This window comes from Carassius gibelio, chromosome A25, assembly GCF_023724105.1.
Source record: "Carassius gibelio isolate Cgi1373 ecotype wild population from Czech Republic chromosome A25, carGib1.2-hapl.c, whole genome shotgun sequence".
Classification (NCBI taxonomy): Eukaryota; Metazoa; Chordata; class Actinopteri; order Cypriniformes; family Cyprinidae; genus Carassius; species Carassius gibelio.
Window position 1 is genome coordinate 19,548,523 of NC_068395.1, and position 18,214 is coordinate 19,566,736.

Here is an 18,214-nt window from a genome sequence, read left to right on the forward strand (position 1 = left end):
CAGTTTGACACCATGGTATAATGAGCATACTCGCACCCTAAAGAGAGCAGCCCGAAAAATGGAGCGCAGCTGGAGGAAAACAAAACTAGAGGTATTTCGTATTGCTTGGCGGGAAAGTAGCATATCCTATAGAAAAGCATTAAAAACTGCTAGATCTGATTACTTTTCTTCTCTTTTAGAAGAAAACAAACATAACCCCAGGTATTTATTCAATACAGTGGCTAAATTAACGAAAAATAAAGCCTCAACAAGTGTTGACATTTCCCAACACCACAACAGTAATGACTTTATGAACTACTTTACTTCTAAAATCGATACTATTAGAGATAAAATTGCAACCATTCAGCCGTCAGCTACCGTATCATATCAGACAGTGCACTATAGACCCCCTGAGGAACAGTTCCACTCATTCTCTACTATAGGAGAGGAAGAATTGTATAAACTTGTTAAATCATCTAACAGTGGTGTTAGTTTTCACTGTTATGCTGATGATACGCAGCTCTATATTTCCTCGCAGCCTGGTGAAACACACCAATTTGAAAAACTAATGGAATGCATAGTCGATATAAAAAATTGGATGACGAGTAATTTCTTACTGCTAAATTCAGAAAAAACAGAGGTGTTAATCATAGGGCCTAAAAACTCTGCTTATAATAAACTAGAACACTGTCTAAGACTTGATGGTTGCTCTGTCAATTCTTCGTCATCAGTTAGGACTAGGTGTGCTACTTGATCGCAATCTTTCCTTAGAAAGCCACGTTTCTAGCATTTGTAAAACTGCATTTTTCCATCTCAAAAATATATCTAAATTACGGCCTATGCTCTCAATGTCAAATGCAGAAATGTTAATCCATGCATTTATGACTTCAAGGTTAGACTATTGTAATGCTTTATTGGGTGGTTGTTCTGCACGCTTGGTAAACAAACTACAGCTAGTCCAAAATGCAGCAGCAAGAGTTCTTCCTAGAACCAGGAAGTATGACCATATTAGCCCGGTCCTGTCCACACTGCACTGGCTCCCTATCAAACATCGTATAGATTTTAAAATATTGCTTATTACTTATAAAGCCCTGAATGGTTTAGCACCTCAGTATTTGAATGAGCTCCTTTTACATTATACTCCTCTACGTCCGCTACGTTCTCAAAACTCAGGCAATTTGATAATACCTAGAATATCAAAATCAACTGCGGGCGGCAGATCCTTTTCCTATTTGGCGCCTAAACTCTGGAATAACCTACCTAACATTGTTCGGGAGGCAGACACACTCTTGCAGTTTAAATCTAGATTAAAGACCCATCTCTTTAACCTGGCATACACATAACATACTAATATGCTTTTAATATCCAAATCCGTTAAAGGATTTTTAGGCTGCATTAATTAGGTGAACCGGAAACACTTCACATAACACCGTACTTTCTACATCATTAGAAGAATGGCATCTACGCTAATATTTGTCTGTTTCTCTCTTGTTCCGAGGTCACCGTGGCCACGAGATCCAGTCTGTTTCCAGATCAGGGGGTCACTGCAGTCACCCGGATCCAGTACGTATCCAGACCAGATGGTGGATCAGCACCTAGAAAGGACCTCTACTGCCCTGAAAGACAGCGGAGACCAGGACAACTAGAGCCCCAGATACAGATCCCCTGTAAAGACCTTGTCTCAGAGGAGCACCAGGACAAGACCACAGGAAACGGATGATTCTTCTGCACAATCTGACTTTGCTGCAGCCTGGAATTGAACTACTGGTTTTCGTCTGGTCAGAGGAGAATTGACCCCCCAACTGAGCCTGGTTTCTCCCAAGGTTTTTTTCTCCATTCTGTCACCGATGGAGTTTCGGTTCCTTGCCGCTATCGCCTCTGGCTTGCTTAGTTGGGGTCACTTCATCTACAGCGATATCATTGCCTTGATTGTTCAGTTGAAATAGTGTCTGTTTTTATTTGCAGAGATGACATAACTGAATTCAATGATGAACTGCCATTAACTATCATTTTGCATTATTGAGACACTGTTTTCCAAATGAATGTTGTTCAGTGCTTTGACGCAATGTATTTTGTTTAAAGCACTATATATAAATAAAGGTGATTGATTGACCGTTCCCCCGGGGATTCCCCAGGACCACTTCCGGCCTGAGCCGCGACTTCCGGCACCGGAGAGTTACGCTGGTGAGCCAACTTATTGCAGAACATTTCTTAACAAGTGCTCTATGCATTTTGCCCTGCAGCCCCGCACTTTCGCCGCAGAAGAATCCAAGGTAGCGTTCACGCTCACACTACTATCAGGCAAGGCTGTCTTATGGGGAACGGCGGTGTGGGAGAATCAACATCCGTGCTGTGCCTCGTTCCACCTCCTATCTGAAGAGATGAAGAGAGTTTTCGACCGGGCCGCGACCGGCTGGGAGGCCGCCCATCGCCTCTCGGAACTCCAACAAGGACACTCATCTGTCACTGAATACTCCATTGAGTTCCGGACCCTGGCGGCCGCGTGCCAGTGGAACGAGGCGGCGCAGTGGGATAGATTCCTGCATGGGTTATCCGACCGTGTTCAGCAGGAAATCTACCTCCTCGAGCTGCCTCCTACCCTCAACGAACTCATTGACCTGGCGTTGCGGGTGGAGGCCAGGTTTAATCGCCTGGGCCGTCAACACAGTCCTTCCAGGCTACCCTTCTCTTCCGGTAGGGGGCGCTTGAGTCGAGAGAACACGGTCGGTTCTGTCGACGATCACGAGCCCATGCAGGTGGGTCGAGCTCGGCTATCCCGGAGGGAGAGGGAACGGCGGAGGTCCCAAGGACTATGTTTGTACTGTGGAGGCGCTGATCATAACAACTACTCTTGCCCGGTAAAAGAGTCAGCCCGATAGTAAACCTGAGGATACTATCGGGTGGGATCTCCGCCGAGAAGTCCTCACCCACATCATCGACCCTCCTTCCGGTGAAACTGCGGTGGAGGAATCAACATCATGAATGCCAAGCTCTTCTGGACTCCGGAGCCGAAGGTAATTTCATTGATTCTACACTTGCACATCACCTGAACATTCCTGTCCTTCCTGTGTCTCTCCCCATCCATGTCACTGCACTCAACGGCCAGGAACTGCCTCCCGTCACCCATCATACTGAACCCATCACACTCATCACATCCGGCAATCATCAAGAAACCATATCCTTTTTTCTCATGGACTCCCCTGTTGCTCCTATTGTTTTAGGTCACCCCTGGTTGTCCAAACATAATCCACGAGTGGAATGGGGTTCGAACACTATAACATTGTGGAGTGAAAGTTGTCATGAGTCTTGTTTGGTTTCTGCCTGTCCTGTTGTTCCTGTGTCTATCTTTCAGAAGGAGAACATGGCGTTGCCAAATGTGCCCGTAGAGTATCTGGACCTGAAGGAAGTGTTCAGTAAGTCCCGGGCTGCTTCTCTTCCTCCGCATCGTCCCTATGACTGTGCAATAGACTTAGTGTCAGGTAAATCTCCGCCTAAAGGCAAGTTATACTCTCTTTCTATTCCTGAGAGGGAGGCCATGGAGAAATACATTTCTGATTCCCTAGACTCTGGGTTCATCCGTCCTTCCTCATCTCCAGTGGGGGCTGGGTTCTTTTTTGTGGGTAAGAAGGATGGTTCTCTGCGACCTTGTATTGATTACCGGGAGCTGAACAACATTACTATTAAGAATACTTATCCATTACCACTCATGTCTTCAGCTTTCGAGAGGTTGCAGGGAGCATCGGTATTCACAAAATTGTATTTACGTAACGCTTATCATTTGGTCCGCATCAGGAAGGGGGATGAATGGAAAACTGCCTTTAATACCCCTAGAGGGCACTTTGAATATTTGGTGATGCCGTTCGGGCTTTCCAACTCGCCCGGGGTTTTCCAAGCACTCATGAATGACGTGTTGAGAGATATGGTAGATCAGTTTATATATGTTTACCTGGATGACATACTGATTTTTTCTTCATCTCTCCAGGAACATGTCCAACATGTCAGACGAGTGCTCCAGAGGTTATTAGAGAATGGGCTTTTTGTCAAGGCGGAGAAGTGCGTATTCCATGCACAGTCAGTCCCCTTCCTAGGGTTTATCGTGTCGTCTGAGGGAATACGAATGGACCCTGACAAGGTAAAGGCTGTGATAGATTGGCCATCTCCAGATTCCCGTAAAAGGCCCTACAGCGGTTTCTGGGGTTCGAAAATTTCTATCGGCATTTTATTCGTAATTACAGCCAACTAGCCTCACCTCTGACAGCCTTGACCTCCCCCAGTACTCCGTTCAGGTGGTCTGACGCAGCTGAAACTGCGTTTTCTAACCTAAAGAGCCGCTTTGTTTCGGCTCCCATCCTTGTCGCCCCTGATCCCACACGGCAGTTCGTGGTGGAGGTCGACGCATCAGAGGTGGGGGTAGGAGCAGTGTTGTCCCAACGTGCTGCTTCAGACGATAAGGTCCACCCTTGCGCGTTTTTCTCTCATCGATTATCTCCTGCCGAACGTAATTATGACATTGGCAATAGAGAGTTGTTGGCGCCGGAGGAGTGGCGCCACTGGTTCAGGGGTTCCCTTTATTGTTTGGATCGATCATAAGAATTTAGAATACATTAGAACTGCTAAAAGACTCAATTCCAGGCAGGCTCGGTGGGCACTTTTTTTTTTGGTCGTTTTGATTTTAACCTATCGTACCGCCCGGGTTCCAAGAACGTTAAACCCGATTCTTTGTCACGTCTTTTTGATCCCTCCGCCCGTCCCGTTACTCCTGAGTGTATTTTGCCTGAGAGATTAGTTGTCTCAGCACTCGTATGGGAGGTCGAGTCGAAGGTCAAGACGGCCTTAGAAGGGGTAATGCCTCCGTCCGGTTGCCCACCGAACCGCTTATTTGTGCCGGAGGAGTTAAGGTCCGAAGTTGTCCGGTGGGGTCATTGTTCCAACATGGCTTGTCATCGAGGGATAAGTAGAACTAATGGGTTGGTTAGACAACGATTCTGGTGGCCACGTATGGCTCGCGACGTCCGCGATTTTGTTTTGGCTTGCTCAGTGTGTGCCAGTGGTAAGTCATCTAACCGACCTCCTGATGGTCTCCTTCAACCGCTGTCTGTCCCTTCGAGACCCTGGTCACATATCGCTCTAGATTTTGTTACCGCCCTCCCGCCCTCTAATGGCATGACAGTCGTTTTGACTGTAGTGGACCAGTTCTCGAAGGCGGCACATTTCATTCCCTTGCCCAAATTACCGACAGCCAAGGAGACAGCGGTTACTGTTTTAGATCACGTCTTTCGGCTCCATGGCCTCCCGGTAGACGTGGTCTCAGACAGGGGATCCCAGTTTATATCCAAATTTTGGAAAGAATTTTGCAAGTTATTAGGAGCGTCAGTTAGCTTGTCGTCGGGTTATCATCCCCAAAGCAACGGACAGTCTGAGCGAGCCAACCAAGATTTAGAGAGGACGTTGAGATGTTTGGTCTCCAAGAATCCTTCTTCCTGGAGTCAACAACTCTCTATGGTGGAGTACGCCCACAATTCGTTGCCAGTGTCAGCTACGGGCCTCTCTCCGTTCCAGTGTAGTGTGGGGTACCAGCCACCAGCATTTCCCAGTCTGGAGTCTGAAGTCGCGGTCCCCTCCGCTCACGCGTTTGTCCAGAGGTGCCACCGCACCTGGACCAGAGCCCGATAGACTCTGCTCCGGGTGAGGGAGCGCACTAAGGCCAAGGCCGATCGCCACCGGTCAAAGCCTCCCGTCTACGTCGTGGGTCAAAAAGTGTGGCTTTCTACCAGTAACATTCCATTGCGATCCGTTTTGAACAAATTAGCTCCCAAATTTATCGGCCCGTTCACTATCACCAAGATCATTAGTCCGGTGACAGTCCGCCTCAAACTAGCTCCTGCGTACAAGAGGATACACCCCGCCTTTCATGTGTCCAAAATTAAACCCGTGTTTTATGCACGTATTAATCCGCCTACTCCAGTTCCCCCGCCGCCACGTCTCGTAGAAGGGGAACCAGCATATTCGGTTAAGCGTATTCTGGACTCGAGACGGAGGGGACGAGGATTCCAGTATCTGGTGGACTGGGAAGGTTACGGTCCGGAGGAGAGGAGTTGAGTACCTGCTAGGGACATATTGGATCACTCCCTTATTGATGAATTCAATCAGCAGGTAGGCCCTTCTGGGAACTCCAGGAGGAGTTCTTGGGGGGGGGGGGGGGGTACTGTCACGGTTGGTAAACTGTGATATCGGGTTGTTTACACTTTGTGGTGAATTCTGTGTGTTCTGCGTCTGCACTGATTAGTTGTGGGCGTCTCCGTTAATTGTATCAGCAACAGCTGCCACTCATTACTCATCTCCTATATAATGGCTTGTCTCACGTCTTGTGTTTGTGAGATCGTTGTTTCATGTCGTTGTGTTACCCCCGTCTGGCTTTTGTGTTAGTTTGCATTTGGATGTCTGTGTTTTCCCTAGAACCTCATCCACTCTCCGCACAATCACTCAGCCACGGACACTTACCTTCGGCTCTGTTTCCCGCAGTTCCTGTGCCACTCTCTCCTGCTGCCTCACGCCGTCAAGACCCGGACTCCTCACCTACACTCCACTTCCGGCTGGATTTCTCACCTTCCACCGTCTCCCTGGAGTGTTATCGTCTTATCGTCTTTGTGTGTCGTTGTATTATTTATCTTCATCTCATTAAATCCTGTTAACTCGCATTTGTTTCCGGAGTGTCTTTCACCAGCCGTCACAGGTTCATGCCAAGACTATTAACACTGAAATAATTTAAAGCAATATGTAACTTTTTGTATTAAAATGTCTACAAAAAACACTTCTATACTTTCAGTTGTGTACTTGCATTATTCTAAGTGTTTTCAACAAGATCAAATTTGAAAGAAATTTGTCATTTTCTTCAGTGTAATGGTGCATTAGATTTTGTTATGTTGAATTATGATACACTTTTTAAAGCCTGGTAGTTTTTAGTTGTACAGTATATTTAACTAGATTAAGGATTTAAAGTTGAGTAAATGTTAGTGGCAACTGACAGCTTACCAAACTGCCTCAGAGAAAGACTGACTGATAATAAGAAACTGCTCTATTTGGTGATTTTTTGGTGTTTGTTGTGGGGAGGAAGATACAGAAAGGTGATCATATCTGCCCTCTATTGGTAATTGAACTTGGTACATAAAAACATCTTCAGAAATGTAATTTTATGGAGCCCACACCATTGTTTGCAATTTTACCTATGTTTTACTTAACGTTACCTGGAAATAGTTATAGCTGTAATATGTATATATCCTGAAGTTTTTCTTAACTGTGAAGCTCGAAGACCCCAGGTAACAAAAGCGCATGGGTATCTAAAGACCAGGAAAATGCATGTTAGAATAAGGTTACAAATCAGTGGTAAATAAATATAACTTAATATAATAAATAAGTAATTGGTTATCAATAGTTTTTGTTTTCAACAAACAAATCTGCCATTAATTGACAATGCAGCATTAAAAAAAAAAACTGAAAAATTATTCACGTCTATAGTTGCGCAGCCTCTACTGTCACGACTCAGGTAGTGACGATTCTCACCGGCCAATCAACGTCATGTTTAGGTAACGGCTCGGTTCACTTGAAAGTTGAACCAATAGACAGTAAAAGGTTGAACCTCAACCGAAGTGATAATAAAAAAAAAAAAGTACCAGCCAGGTACTGTACCCAATGGGGGAAAAAAGTCAACCGTAACATGCAGTGGAAAAGCGCCATTACTTTCCATTAATTGCCCACACATCTATTGCCTGAAGGCTCAAAATTGCGACCGTTTTGATCGCATATGATCCCGAAATTTAATCTGTGCGATCTAAAAATCTGTGCAATCTAAAAAAATAACTGAGGGCATCTGAGCAACTAATTATTACCTACATATCTGCGTTTTTAAACATTTTAAATGTTACATGTTAGCAGGCTGCTAGTAACAGGTGAGCTAGCATCTCTGCTGCTGATAACACAAGCACGCCACGACAGCTGCATCCCCCACCGGAGACTGTGTTATTAATATGAAATTAAATCAGTGCTGTAGTCAGGCGTATTATGTGTTTTAAAGCTAACTTTGGCTTTAATTTTATCGTTAGTTAGCGTTAACTTAAATTAATATTTGACATTAAACGGTTTTAAGCAAAAGTCCTAGACAAAAAACGTGCTGGATTACAGCACTTATTTCATTTCATATCAAAAGCACGGTCTCAACCGACATTGTCTGCCGATCGTTGCCACTGTGCAGCAAACTTAGCTTGCCATGTATGCACGATAGCTAGTTGATACAGTACAATTTGCAAACCCAACCTCAGCTCCCTAGTGGAGTAACGATAAGCGATTTCGCGTGACTTTACATCACCAATTAATCGGCTAAATTTGCTCAACTTACCGTGTTATTCAGTCCCTGAAATTCAGATCCGCTGCAGCGAACTGATCGTTGAAGTGCCGAGGACGATATGCTGCATCTGCCTGGGCAAGTTCCCGCCAGTGAAAAAGGAATAATGGCAACTTATAAAAATGTTAAAATATTTACGTTTGATGAACACACCTGCCACATCGACAGCTGCTCAAATAAATTGTATATGCCAACTCACTTTTATGACATTTCCTGTACACAACAACAACATACAAATAGCTACCCAAATAAATTGAAATAGTTTTATTTAAAATATATTGTTATATAAAAACGGATATATTTTAAGTAAAGAGGAAGTGTATTTATTATTTTTTTGTATAAAACAGATAAAATAAACTAGATTAAAAATATTTAAAGTATTTAAAACCTACTTTGTGGGTGTAGCACTTTTTACAGTGTATTCTTGTTATTGCTCCCCTATATAAAATTGTAATCCACTTGACAAAAATTTCCCCAAACCCGTACCTTCTTAAAATTCCAAATAAATATCCATGCTCCACTCTATCAAAGGCCTTTTCGAAATCCAAATTAATAACATATCCTTTTTTCTTTTTTTTCTTTCACATATCTTATTCTATCGATTATACTTAGAGTTGTGTCCGCTATATCTTTCCCTTTAACTCCATACACTTGATTTGTTTCAATTATGGTTGGCATTACCTCTTTCAATCTATTGGCTAAAACTTTTGTTAAAATTTTCAGATCTGTATTCAGCATTGTAATTGGTCTATAATTTTTTAAGTCTACTTTATCTCCTTTTCTTTTATATATTAACTTTATTAATCCCATCCCCATTCTCTGATTCATTTCCTCTTTCTTAAAAATGTCTTCATATACTTCTTTTAAAATACTGGTTAAAAAATCTTTAAAAACAATATAAAATTCACTCCCCAAACCATCTATACCTGGACTTTTATTTTTGTTCAATTCACTTATTGCTCTTTTTATCTCTTCTTCCCTTATCCCTTCATCACACTCTTTTTTGTCTACTTCTCCTACTGTTGTTTTTATTTGATTTAGTAACTCCAATTTCTCTTCTTCCCTCAACCCCTCAGTACTAAACATGTTTTCATAATATGCTTTTACTTCTTTTAATATTTCCTCATTTGTTTCCACCACTACACCATTTTTTCCGCTTATTTCTTTAATCATTCCAGCTTTCCCTCTTATTTTTTCTGGATCAAAGAAAAACTTTGTACATTTTTCACCCTCCACAGTATACTTAGCTTTACTCCTTAGTCTTGCACCTTCATATTTTTTCTCTTCCATGTCTTTCAATAATCCCTCCAATTCTTTTATTTTTTTGTATATCTTTCCCATTCTCATTTAATTCCTTTTCCAATTTTTCTCTTATTTCTCTCTCTCCTCTTACACATCTGTATTAATTTGCAATACTTTATCTTTAATTTTTTGACTAAATATTTAACATTTTCCCACTATATCCTTTATTCTTCACTGTACATTTCATTCTCTTTTTCTTTTTCAATAATTTCTTTAATACTTAACACATACTCCTCATTCTTCAAAACCTCTACATTTAAAACCCATACACCCGGCCCTCTTTTCACTGAACTCTAGTCTACTTGTATAAAAAGTGGTTTATGGTCACTTAAGCTTGATTCTTCATATTTAATGTTACCGATAAAACCTTCAATGTTCCTTGTACATAAAAACAGCCAGTCCAGTGTCGTTTGCCATGCGTGTCTCTCCAGCCATTCCAGTGTCATTTGCTAATAATCCGTCCATTGTACAAAACACAAACAAAAAATTAACCACCCTCCAGCCAGCAAGATGCTGCTGTTAGGTGGTTTAAAACTGAAAAACCCCACAAAAAATAAACTAAAGTCCAAAAACAACTCACAAAACAAACACTAACAGAAAAATCAAAATGGAGGAGAGCCTTCCTCTCCCAACTGCAGCCAACACTTCCTGTAGCTCTCTAGCGCCCTCAGGTTGGTATGGCCGTGAGCAAAGACTGCCGCAAAGAGAGGGCTATTTACAGATCAGCCAATCTAATCGCCAGTACATTATATAAGTAGGAAAGAAAACCCAAAAGCTTAAAGCACCTGGTATTTTTTTTGCAATATTATTATATAATTTGTGAAATTTTCCAAAAAGTTTAAAGCACCTGGTATTCCCAGGCAGTCTCCCATCCATGTACTAACCAGGCCCAAACCTGCTAATATTCAGAGATCAGGCATTGACTCTATTTTTTTTGCAAAATTATTATATACTAAGTGAAAAATTTCCTAAAAGCTTACAGCACCTGGTGTTCTCAGGCGGTCTCCCATTCAAGTACTAACCAGGCCCAAACCTGCTTAGCTTCCGAGATCAGACGAGATCGGGCATAGCCAGGTTGGTATGGCCGTAAGCAACGACTGCCCCAAAGAGAGGGCTATTTACAGATCAGCCAATCTAATCGCCAGTACATTATATAAGTAGGAAAGAAAACCCAAAAGCTTGAAGCACCTGGTATTCCTAGCTGGTCTCTCATCCAAGTACTAACCAGACCTAAGCCTGCTAAGATTCAGAGATTGGGCATTGACTCTTTTTTTATTTTTTTCAAGATTATTATATAATTTGTGAAATTTTCCAAAAAGTTTAAAGCACCTGGTATTCCCAGGCAGTCTCCCATCCATGTACTAACCAGGCCAAACCTGCTAATATTCAGAGATCGGGCATTGACTCAATTTTTTGGCAAAATTATTATATACTAAGTGAAAAATTTCCAAAAAAGCTTGCAGCACCTGGTATTCCCAGGCAGTCTCCCATCCAAGTCCTAACCAGACCCAAACCTGCTTAGCTTCCGAAATCAGACGAGATTGGGCATAGCCAGGTTGGTAAGGCCGTAAGCGAAGACTGCCGCAAAGAGAGGGCTATTTACTGATCAGCCAATCTAATCGCCAGTACATTATATAAGTAGGAAAGAAAACCCAAAAGCTTAAAGCACCTGGCATTCCTAGCCGGTCTCTCATCCAAGTACTAACCAGACCTAAGCCTGCTAAGATTCAGAGATTGGGCATTGACTCTTTTATTTTTTTCATTTTTTTATTTTTTTTGCAAGATTATTATATAATTTGTGAAATTTTCCAAAAAGTTTAAAGCACCTGGTATTCCCAGGCAGTCTCACATCCATGTACTAACCAGGCCCAAACCTGCTAATATTCAGAGATCGGGCATTGACTCTATTTTTTTGGCAAAATTATTATATACTAAGTGAAAAATTTCCAAAAAGCTTACAGCACCTGGTATTCCCAGGCGGTCACCCATCCAAGTACTAACCAGGCCCAAACCTGCTTAGCTTCCGAGATCAGACAAGATCGGGCATAGCCAGGTTGGTATGGCCATAAGCGAAGACTGTTGCAAAGAGATGGCTATTTAAAGATCAGCCACTCTAATTACAAGTACGTGAAGTTGGCAAGAAAACCCAAAATCTTAGAGCACCTGGCATTCCCAGGCGGTCTCCCATCCAAGTTCTAATCAGGCATAGCCAGGTATGGCCGTAAGCGAAGGCTGCTGCAAAGAGAGCGCAATTTAAAGATCAGCCACTCTAATCTCCAGTCAGGGAATCAATTTTTGTTAACTATGATGTGCGTGTCCACCCGTTTTCCTGAGGCTGTGCCATTAAGGAACATCACCGCTAATGCCATCACGAAATCTCTGATTCAATTCTGTACTACTTTTGGATTGCCAAAGGTTGTACAAACTGACCAAGGTACCAATTTTCTATCTAAAATTTTCCGTCAGACATTGAAAGCATTGGAATTTCACATTCTGTGTCAAATGCTTATCACCCTGAATCACAAGGTGCAATTGAGCGTTGGCATCAGACGCTTAAATCCATGCTAAATAAATTCTGTTTTGATACAGAAAGAGACTGGGATGAAGGTGTGCCGTATGTACTTTTTGCTGTTCGAAATGCTAAATAAGAGTCTTTGGGGTTCAGTCCGACTGAACTTGTGTTTGGACATAGAGTGCGAGGACCACTTAAGGTGTTGATGGAGCAGTTGGTGTCTGGCTCCTTGCCGAAAGTTAATGTATTGGATTTTGTATCCCATAACCGAGAGCGGTTGCACTGTGCCACCTCCTTGGCAAATAGAGCTTTGGCTCAGCCACAAGAATGCATGAAGCAGCGGTTTGACAGAAAAGTGGTTTAACGGCAATTTAAACCAGGTGAACAAGTGTTGGTGTTATTGCTTGTGCTCGGTGCTGCCCTTACTGCTCGTTTATTCAGGACCCTATGTGGTGGATAGCAAAGTGTCGGAAACAGATTACATCATTCTCACACCTGACCGTAAAAGAAAGAAACGTCTGTGTCACATTAATATGTTGAGGCCCTATTACTTCAGAGACATGGTTTAGGAGAAGCAGGAAGAAACTCCGGAGACTGTTGCTCCAGGCAACACCATTGCTTCCTTGGTTTGTGACGGGGGGGAGCTTGGCAATGGGTTAGCAGGGCTTGGTGAAGGTCATCAAAGTGGCAGGTTGCCCAATTCGAAGCTCTTGTCTGACCTAGAGGCATATTTGTCAGACCTCTCACCGGAGAAACGTGACGATGTAATGTTGTTAATAACTTCTCATCTCTCTCTGTTTAGCGATGTGCCGTCCCACACCACTGTAATAGATGATGAGAGATGATGAAAGAGGAAGTTGACTATTTAATATGAAATGGGTTAGCTAGATCTAGTTGTAGCCCATGGAGTTCCCCATGTTTACTTACTCTTAAATCTGATGGTACGCTACTGTTCTGCACAGATTTTCGTAAGGTAAATGAAGTGACAGTCCCAGACTCGTTCCCTTTGCCCAGGATGGAAGACTGCATTGATAGTATTGGTCCCGCGGAGTACATCACTAAGTTAGATCTACTGAAGGGGTACTGGCAGTTGCCACTAACCCCTAGGGTATCGGATATCTCTGCGTTTGTTACCCCTGATCACTTCATGCAGTATACGGTTATGGCCTTTGGGTTGAGAAATGCACCGGCAACGTTCCAACGCATGATGTGGATGGTATTGGGGACTGTACTTAACTGCAATGTCTAACTAGATGATGTGGTAGTGTACATGGACGACTGGACTAGTCACATGTCGATTTTGGCCGAGGTGTTTCAGAGGTTGGCGGTGGCATCACTGACAACTTGGCGAAGTGTGAGTTTGGAAATGCCACCGTGATGTACTTGGGGAAACAGGTAGGCCATGGCCAGGTCTGTCCTCTTGACACCAATTTTAGCGCTGTGCTAGCATATCCAGCCCCCAAGACTAGACGTGAGCTCCGTCGTTTTCATGGTATGGCTGGATATTACAGATGTTTTTGCAGAAACTTCTCAGTAGTCATTGTCCCCCTGGCTAGTTTATGTAGTCCCGCTGTCCCGTTTGTGTGGACGGACAATTGTCAACATGCTTTTGAAGCCGTGAAATCTCTCCTCTGTTCTGCCCCTGTCCTGGCTGCACCAAATTTCTCTCTCCCCTTTAAGCTTGAAGTTGATGCGAGTGCTACCGGCACTGGTGCTGTGTTGTTGCAGGATGGAGGAGATGTTTGTCATCCGGTTAACTACTTCTCTGTCAAGTTTAAGAAACATCAACTGAACTACTCTACCATAGAGAAAGAGACCCTCGCATTGCTGCTCGCTTTGCAGCATTTTGAAGTCTATGTTGGTTATAACCCCTCTCCAGTTGTTGTATTTACAGATCATAACCCTCTGGTTTTCTTGTCTCAAATGTATAACCACAACCAACGACTGATGAGGTGGGCTCTGTTGGTGCAGGGTTACAACTTGGAGATCCATCATAAGAAGGGAGCTGACAATGTGATAGCTAACGCCTTGTCACGTGGGTGAGGTAACTCAGTCAAATTTCTAGTTTGATTTTATGGGGGGGGGGTGTTAAGTCCCTTAGGTTGTGTCTGTGTCTGTGTCTGTCTGTCTAGATGTACTGCTGTTTTATTTTGTATTTCACAGGTTCTGTGTGCACACCTGTATTCAGTTGGTAATTAATTAGAGGAACACCTGTTGGCAATCAGCAGGAGAGCGAGAGCTGGTAAAAAGGGAATAGAACAAGCAGAAGTGGGTGAAGTGGATGGAGAGCAGACATCTAGCTGGATACAGCTTCCTAGAGCTGGGTGATACTGAAGGGGCATTCGTGGAGTTCCTGCAGTAGCGTTTGATCCTCTTGTTGGGGGTTTACTCTCTCGGTGGAGAGAGGGTGGTAAAGAGTAATGTGTTTGCTCTTTCTTTCCGTCTTTGTAGTTCTTTGTATCTATTATGTATTTGGGTTAATTCAATGGGTAAAATAAAACACTATATGGACAGAAGATCAGTTTCCTTTGTTTCTTCAACCCGAAGTGGTTTTTATTATAATTATTATTATAGTTGAAAACCTTCTCCTCTGGACTCTTCACTAAAGGTTCATAACAAGAGGGCAATTTAAAGATCAGCCACTCTAATATCCAGTACATTATATAAGTAGGGAAGAAAACCCAAAAGCTTAGAGCACCTGGCATTCCCAGGTGGTCTCCCATCCAAGTACTAATCAGGCATAGCCAGGTATGGCCGTAAGCAAAGGCTGCTGCAAAGAGAGGGCAATTCAAAGATCAGCCACTCTAATAATCTCCAGTACATTATATAAGTAGGGAAGAAAACCCAAAAGCTTACAGCACCTGGCATTCTCAGGCGGTCTCCCATCCAAGTAGTAACCAGAACCAAACATGCTAAGATTCAAAGATTGGGCATTGATTCTTTTTTTTTTTCTTTTTTTGCAAGATTATTATATAATTAGTGAAAAATTTCCAAAAAGCTTACAGCAACTGGTAAGAACAGGTACAGGTATACTTATAAATATTTTTCTTCTACATTATCCCATTTCTGGCATTTGCTATTTTACACTTTTTTTCCATCAAATACATTTATGTCATGTTTCAAAAGAATGTTCTGTACCTGAGAAGAAAACATTTTCATAAACATCTCTGCTTTTCCCTCCAGTCTCCAATATTTACACAGGGTAAACATGTAATCTTCCACCATATGCTTATACAATGTCCACACATCTATACAAACAGACCTGTTCTTAACTATATTTCTTCTTTTCCATATAGCATTTTTTTGCCAAAATAATTAACAAATTGATCATGATTTTATTTTTACACTTTTCCTCCTTTCCAAACATAAATGTTTTTTGCCAATCTTGATCTTCTTTTCTTTCCCCTAGGTCATTCACTATTACTTTTAAAACTTAAAAAAAGTCCTAATTCCTCACACAGTAAAAACAAATGCAACAAACCCTCATCTTGTTTTTTACAAACCTTACATAATGCACTTTGTTCTTTTTTTATAATGCACAACCTCATTTCCGACCGTATTACATTATGCCTTATAAAATAATCAAGACACTCCAAATTTGTACTCACCAGTACTCCCCTCATATTTTTCCATATTTCTTCCTCTTTCAAGCCATTGAAGCCATCTCAAATTTCTTTACACTCATTAAACCTCTTGCATTTAAACCCACAAAGTTTAAAACCATACCAATAAAAAAGAAATGTTTAAAACCATACATCTTCAGTCTCTCTCACAATCTTGTTCTTGTATCAATCCCAACTTCTTTTCCTCTATTTCAATCATCGTTTTCTTTCTAGCAACATTAAGATTTGGCTTTACCTTCATTGATTTTCTTATTATTATTTTTCCAACCTTTTCTCTCTCTTTCCTTGCCTCCTGTTTTTCCATATCCAGTTCCTCCACCTCGTCGCTCTCCTCTTTATCATTTACTTCCTTGTCATTTGCACCATTCTGTTCTGTTTCTCCATCCTCTCCCTCCGCTGTATCATCCTCCATTCTGTCTACTTCTCCATCCTGGTGACTTTGGTCCTTCAACTTCTGATTTTCCATATATTCTATTTGCTTTTGTCGTTTGTTTTCCATTGGTTCAAAAGTCTCTGTGGTTTCTGCAATCTCATCTTGCACCTGCCTATCCATACTTTGTTGCTCCTCTGATTGCTTCTCGTTACCTTCCATCCAGCATTCACATATATTTAGAGGTTTGCCACAGTCTGGACATTCAATTGCTGTACAGTCTCTTGAGAAATGTCCTTGATCATTACATTTAAAACATTTCAACTCAGGACAGTCTTTGATGATATGTTCTGGACTTAGACACAATCTACAAGTTTTGACCTGCCTATTATCCTGAAGTACTGTGAGCCTTCAGTTGTCTCAAACCTTGTACTATATGGCAATGATGCCACCTCCTGGAACTTAACCTTAACAAATCTTGTCCCATCCTCTATCTCCATTCCTGGGTAAAACCTCCTCATTTTCTCTGTTATGGGAGTAACTCCCCATCCTTCCAATTTCGAGGTTATGTCATCATCATCTAAATACACAGGCAGATGCATGAACGAGACTACATAATTTCTGTCCTGGAGTTTTTTAACATCACATCTTTGTCCTTTAATTTGCAAACTATTTAACAGTCCATCACAAACATTCACCCTCAAAAGTCACTTCATATTGTTTATTAGTCTTTGGTCTTACCGCAATATTTTTTTCCACGCTCACTTTTTCCTTTATTGCTATAATAATGTCCTCTGCTCCTCCATTAAGCACTTTACTGATGTCAATTATTGCTGTAGCTTCTTTTGAATAGATCCTTTGTTTCTTCATTTATTTCGCCATCATCCCTTCTCCTTGTCTTAATCCTTTTCCTTGGCCAATTGCATTAGCTTATTTCAAATTCGTTGCTAGTTGTGAAACAAGCAGTTGATCCATTTCACTCATTCTGAATAAAAATGAAAAAATTAAACCACTCCCCAGACAGTGTGAAGCTGCTGGTTCGTGGTTTAAAACTTATTAAATAGATAAAGAAAAACTTCTCTTACAATTCAATCTTAAATAAAAAAATAATAAACAAACAAACAATACAAGAGTTAGCTTCCGTCCTTTCTACACAAACTTGCACTTCCTGGATTGTACCACTACAATGAACAGGGTTGCAGAGGTTGGTATGGCCGTAAGCGAAAACTGCTGCAAAGAGATGGCTATTTAAAGATCAGCCACTTTAATCACAAGTACATTATATAAGAAGGGAAGAAAACCCAAAAGCTTAGAGCACCTGGCATTCCCAAGCAGTCTCCCATCCAAGTACTAATCAGGCATAGCCAGGTATGGCCATAAGCGAAGGCTGCTGCAAAGAGAGGGCAATTTAAAGATCAGCCACTCTAATCTCCAGTATGTTATATAAGTAGGGAAGAAAACCCAAAAGCTTACAGCACCTGGCATTCCCAGGCGGTCTCCCATCCAAGTAGAAACCAGAACCAAACATGCTAAGATTCAAAGACTGGGCATTTAATCTTTTTTTTTTTTTTTTTTTTTGCAAGATTATTATATAATTAGTGAAAAATTTCCGAAAATCTTACAGCACCTGGTATTCCCAGGCGGTCTCCCATCCAAGTACTAACCAGGCCCAAACCTGCTTAGCTTTCCGAGATCAGACGAGATCGGGCATAGCCAGGTTGGTATGGCCGTAAGAAAAAGCTGCTGCAAAGAGAGGGCTATTTAAAGATCAGCCACTCTAATCACAAGTACATTATTTAAGTAGGGAAGAAAACACAAAAACTTAGAGCACCTGGCATTCCCAGGCGGTCTCCTGTCCAAGTACTAATCAGGCATAGCCAAGTATGGCCGTAAGTGAAGGCTGCTGCAAAGAGAGGGCAATTCAAAGATCAGCCACTCTAATAATCTCCAGTACATTATATAAGTAGGGAAGAAAACCCAAAAGCTTACAGCACCTGGCATTCTCAGGCGGTCTCCCATCCAAGTAGTAA

At 42.0% G+C, this 18,214-nt stretch overlaps 3 non-coding genes and 1 pseudogene across 3 annotated transcripts; all 4 read right to left on the minus strand.

Annotated features, from left to right (window-relative positions):
• Nucleotides 1-10,652: 10,652 nt before the first annotated feature.
• On the minus strand, nucleotides 10,653-10,771 carry LOC127948161 (5S ribosomal RNA). Its single transcript, XR_008151907.1, has one exon. It is a non-coding gene; the product is annotated as a 5S ribosomal RNA (ribosomal RNA).
• Nucleotides 10,772-11,133: 362 nt separating this feature from the next.
• On the minus strand, nucleotides 11,134-11,252 carry LOC127947813 (uncharacterized; annotated as a pseudogene).
• Nucleotides 11,253-11,631: 379 nt separating this feature from the next.
• Nucleotides 11,632-11,750, minus strand: LOC127948230 (5S ribosomal RNA). Its single transcript, XR_008151974.1, has one exon. It is a non-coding gene; the product is annotated as a 5S ribosomal RNA (ribosomal RNA).
• A 6,049-nt stretch (nucleotides 11,751-17,799) lies between these two features.
• LOC127948250 (5S ribosomal RNA) lies at nucleotides 17,800-17,919 on the minus strand. Its single transcript, XR_008151993.1, has one exon. It is a non-coding gene; the product is annotated as a 5S ribosomal RNA (ribosomal RNA).
• Between the last annotated feature and the right edge of the window lie 295 nt (nucleotides 17,920-18,214).